The sequence below is a fragment of the Pipistrellus kuhlii genome, unplaced genomic scaffold (assembly GCF_014108245.1).
Source record: "Pipistrellus kuhlii isolate mPipKuh1 unplaced genomic scaffold, mPipKuh1.p scaffold_m20_p_1, whole genome shotgun sequence".
NCBI classification, from domain to species: domain Eukaryota; kingdom Metazoa; phylum Chordata; class Mammalia; order Chiroptera; family Vespertilionidae; genus Pipistrellus; species Pipistrellus kuhlii.
In genome coordinates this window covers 47,920,031-47,925,208 of record NW_023425404.1, presented here as the reverse complement: position 1 = coordinate 47,925,208, position 5,178 = coordinate 47,920,031, and positions in this window count along the sequence as shown.

Genomic DNA, 5,178 nt, shown 5'->3' with positions numbered 1-5,178 from the left:
TTTTAAAAATGTTTAAAAGAAATGGCTTAGAGAGATGATGATATATAATATTATGGCTCATAAATATATTCATTCAACACTTTTAATAAATATATTTGGGGCAATTTCTCTGTACTTGGTACTTGTCTTGGGGTGCCTGGGATACACCAGTGAACAAGCCTGAGACATGAATGTTAGCAATAAGAAGATATAGACACCCAACAAGAGATTCAATAAATAATCACACAGTTTGTTATAAGACAAGTATAGTAAAAGAAAGAAAGATGTAGAGCAGCCTAAGAATCGTCAAGAATTCAGGTGTTGTGGAGGATATTAAGAGTCATTCATTTATAGACCCTCAACACTTTAACTAGCATCAGAAAATTTGCTAGGTCAACTCCATTCAATGTAAGAAATATTAATTAATTTTCTTACCTCTGATCCCAGAGATTCACTGGCCATAGACCCTTCATTATTCAGAGGTATGGGTGTATGCTTAGGACTATTTAGGAGACCAGAAAGTAATTATCTGATTCTTACACTGATCTTTTTGCCTTCCAGGAGAGGAAAGAAATGTTCATGTAACCTCAAGTGGTTAAATAGAATGGAACATCTGACCTATCGGATTTTCCATGTTACTTTTATGGATCAATCTGTGCTCCAAAGAATGGGGGGAATATATTGCTTAATTTTGCCCAATCGGAACACCAGAGTCTTTACTGCAATAGTCAAGTACAGTTTATCTGAATTTCTACCAATTACAATACCTGGAGAAGATTATAAATCAGGACTTTATGAATACTATGGAAGGATTTGTTGAGCTATTACAACTAGTCTCTGAAATGGGTATTAAATGGAATTTACTATTCAGTGGGACTACCTTTACTATTGAATAACCACAAATATCATCAGTGTTCTGACTTTCATCTTCATGCCCTTCTTAGTAAGGATTTGTTAAAAACAAACAAACAAACAAACAAACAAACAAACAAAAGCACAAGAAAACCTCTCAACTCTGTCTAGTTAGCAGGGTTTTGTCATTGAGCATCAACCCATAAACAGAGTTTATGGGTTTTAAATGCCTTGTTTCTTTTATACTGGGATGTGAATTTCTGATTTCTGGATCCTTATTAAGAGTCTGTGGGATTCCTATCTGAAAAAAACTTCAAATTCACTTCACATTGAATCTTTATAGAGATTTTGTTTAGCTCACCAAAATGATGACTGACTGCTCTATATGCTAGCCTCATAAATGACTTCGGTCTGCTTCTAGGCCCTGCAACTCCTCTCACACAGGAGGGCTTCCTCCTCTCTCCATTCTTTTTGGCACAATTGGCACTTTCTCTGAGTTTTGTAGCATTCTAAGCATACTCTGGCAGCAGGAAGGGTATTTTTGGCCTCTTTTTTGGCAGTAATAGTCATCTTTTGCCTGGCACTAACTTGAAAACATTCCCCATGGTGAAGTGCTTTGACATTGTCTCAGCAGTAGCAGTGTAGAGGCAGTTCCTGTGCAACATCATTAAATATCACCATTCTGTCAAAAGCCCTTCAGGGACATTTCTTATGTAGCACTATTGAAACTCCTTCCCAACAGTAATGGTACAAGGGCACTTCTGTAGTATTTTGGGACATTCCCTATGTAACCTCATTACAATTCTTACACCAAGAGGAGAAGTGCAGGGATACTTTTGGTTTTGATTAAATATTTGGTTGCAGTAGCTGCACAGCACCCTGGGAAACTTAATATTGATTTCATTTCCAAGATTGTTGGAGTTCTCACGAGCACAGAAAATACTAATACTAGTTAATTGATTAAGCTAATATTTTATTCTCTTGTCAGAGTCACTCAAGCCATGAATATCCAGGCATGGCAATTGTGGAATTTAATCAGATTTAAGGCCCCTCTGAATTTATAATAGCATTCAACAAATAAGAAAATCTTTATATTACATGTATCCTGAGTGGTTTTTACTCTGTTCTTCACTCTTTAATCATAAACAATAAAAAATTACAGTCTAAACCATATTGTTGCCAGGAGTAGTTGATTCAAAAAGTGGTTTCAAATTGTACAGTTAGGAGCTGGGAGAAGAGAATGCCATGTGATTTCTTGTGAATAAATCCTGACTGATTGTTTTGAAAGTTTGTTTATTGAGCCTTTCCTATTTATTCTTCAAAGGCTACACAAGCATTGTTGTATCACGTCATCCTGGACAAATATATCTGAGAATAATGCAGTGATTTGTGAATACTTATGAATTTTCAACCTCTATGCAAATTGAAATTAGTGAGGATGGTTTTTTTAGGCTAGAGAAGACATAGATTATATGCCATAACTGCTAAATCTTTGTGACTAAATTGAATATGATAAACTATGCACTCAAAACCTTTGACCAGCACAGCAAGCATGAGAGAGATCAATATTTCTAGGTCCATGTTAAGGCAATGGGACTCAAAGAATGAAACCAACCAACATTACTGAGGGTCACATTTAGATATGTTTCTCAAGGTATGCAGCATGTTTTACTTTTAGAGAAGTGGTTAATACCTTAGAAGAAGGAATAAACACAAAGTGACCACAATTAGATAAGAGACATAACCCCCACCCCTCAAATAATATCAAAGTGAAGATCACTAGGAACAAATATATTAAAACACTTTGTAGAGACCGTGAAACACTCCGGTTTAATTGTAATTAAATCTATACCAAAGAGAGTCATACAACAATTAACCCGAAGAGTATTTTGTCAGACTTAATTATGTTATATATCCAGCTTTCTAGAATGATGTCCTTAAGTTAGATTAGATTGACCACTTTGCAGAACTCGTGACATACGGAGAGAAACAAAGCAGGAGACTGAAGCAAGCTAGTCTGTAAATCTCTCATGAGACTGGCAGATAGGCATAACACTGAGCCTCTGCAGTGTCATAATTCAGTCCATGCTGTATTTCGCATGGCCGGGATATGTGGCACTGGCTCTACAGTGCACCCAACTTTGTGAGCTCTTCCACCAGCCAGAGCTGGCGTGAGAGGAGAAGACAATATTGTTTTTCCAAAAGGAGCCAAAAACATTCAGTCCAGCAGACCAACAACACTGTTTGTTTCAAGTCCACATTACTGGACTGTGTTTATGTTGATAATAAAAGGACAAGATTGCCAAAAAAAAAAAAAAAAAAAGCAAATAATAAAAAAAAGCTTTGTAGTGAACTAAAATAGGGCAGCAAGGCCAGGTATGAGGGTATGGTTTGGAGAAATAAAAACCAGAGTCTGCTGAAGTCCATAGTTATGACTGCTGAGAAAATGGAATATTTGATACTTGGTGACCAGGCATAAGAACTCTCTTTTAGTTAAAGCATAAAAAAATATACAAGGCAGAGTTGCTAGCAATATCAGACTACGAAAAGGACAGCTGCAGTCAATGTTCCTGCTAATATTTTCCATCCGTGTACTGAGTGAATTTGTTAAGTCAGGAAAACAAACAGATGTGCACCACAAGCAGGAACAACAATGAAAGCCCTACGTAAATTTTTATGAAAACTGCACTTTAGATGTTCTTTCTGCTAGTGAGAAGGCATGGCAGAAAGAGGTCTCCTATTTGTAAATTTGTTTTCTGTCAAGGAAGATGAAGAGGTGGATGTAGCCGCAAAACCTAAAATGTTTTGAGTTCTTTCTCATGGATCCGCATCAACCATTAAGCACTTGCTTACCCATTTCCATTGTGAGCACCAGGGCAAGGTTGCCAGACAGCTGGATGTGCATTGCAATGATGAAAAGAACACAGGCCTACCAAACATCCACATCTGTTGTCTTGGCCTCGTATGCACCCTGTTGAAACCAGCTTCTCCAGGTGGCCAAAGAATGGAGAGAGTACAATTGCATTTTAATGTGAATTCTGCACATTAGAACTCTTGAACTGCATTTGTACATTCTAAAAATCCTCACTTGAGGATATTTTTCCATAACTTTTGATAGAGTGGGAAGGAGGGGGGGAGGGGGGAGAAAGTGGGAGTGAGAGTGAAAGAGAGAGTGAGAATGAGAGTGAGAGTGAGCTAGCATGAGAGAAGACAATATTGTTTTCCAAAAGGTGCCAGAAAGATTCAGTCCACCAGACCAACAACACTGTTTGTTTCAAGTCCACATTACTGGACTGTGTTTGCAAAGATAATAAAAGGACAAGGTTGTCAAAAATAATAAAATTAAAATGGCTTTGTAGTGAACTGAAATAGGGCAGCAGGGTCAGGTAAGAGGGCATGATTAGGAGAGAGAGAAGGAAAGGGAAGGGGAGAGGAGGGGAGGGGAGGAAAGAAGACACATCAATTGGTTTCCTCCCACATTAGCCTGGGAAATGAACCTGTAACATAAGTACATGCCCTTGATCAGGAATCAAACCTGAGACCTGATGCTTGGTCAGTGTTCTAATCACTGAACCAGGGTGCAAATTTTTATAGGGAGCATTTGAAGTAGAAATTTAATTGATGACACTAATGTTAAATCTATATTATCCTTAATTGTGAATATATTGCATGGCTTATTTCCATTTATAATTTGTCTCCTATACACTTAGCACTCAATTAACCCTATCATTCCCTGAATCACCAGAGCACCACCCAGTCATTCAAGCTCCATTCATGCTAACTGCCCTATATGGATGTACCATCTTTTGTATTTTATAACATATTTTTACTGTACCTTTTCTATGGTTAAATATACAAACACTTACCACTTTATTACAGTTGCCTATATTATTCAGTATAATACCATGCTGTACAGTTTTGCAGCCTAGAAGCAATAAGGTTATGCCATATAACCTAGGTATGTAGCAGGCCATGCCATCTATGTTTGTATAAGCGCACTCTATGATGCTTGCACAATGACAAAATCCCTTAACAGTGTATTTGTCAGAATATATTCCTGTTATGAAGTGGTGCATAACTATTACAAACATCGTCTTGCTTATGCTTGCAATATTTGTAATAATTATATTTAGCTCTTCCCTTCATCTGAGTTTTGGTGAGGGGTTAGAGGCAAGAGTCTACTATCTGCCTCTCCCAGCCCTTTCACCAATTGCCAGCCTCTTGCCTCAGAACCATTTATTGAAGAGAGAGCTTATCTGTTCATAGCTGATTTGAAAGACCATCTCTACCAAATATGAAACCTCTGATTTTATCCTACTCCATTGATCTGTTTGTACATTCCTGAAT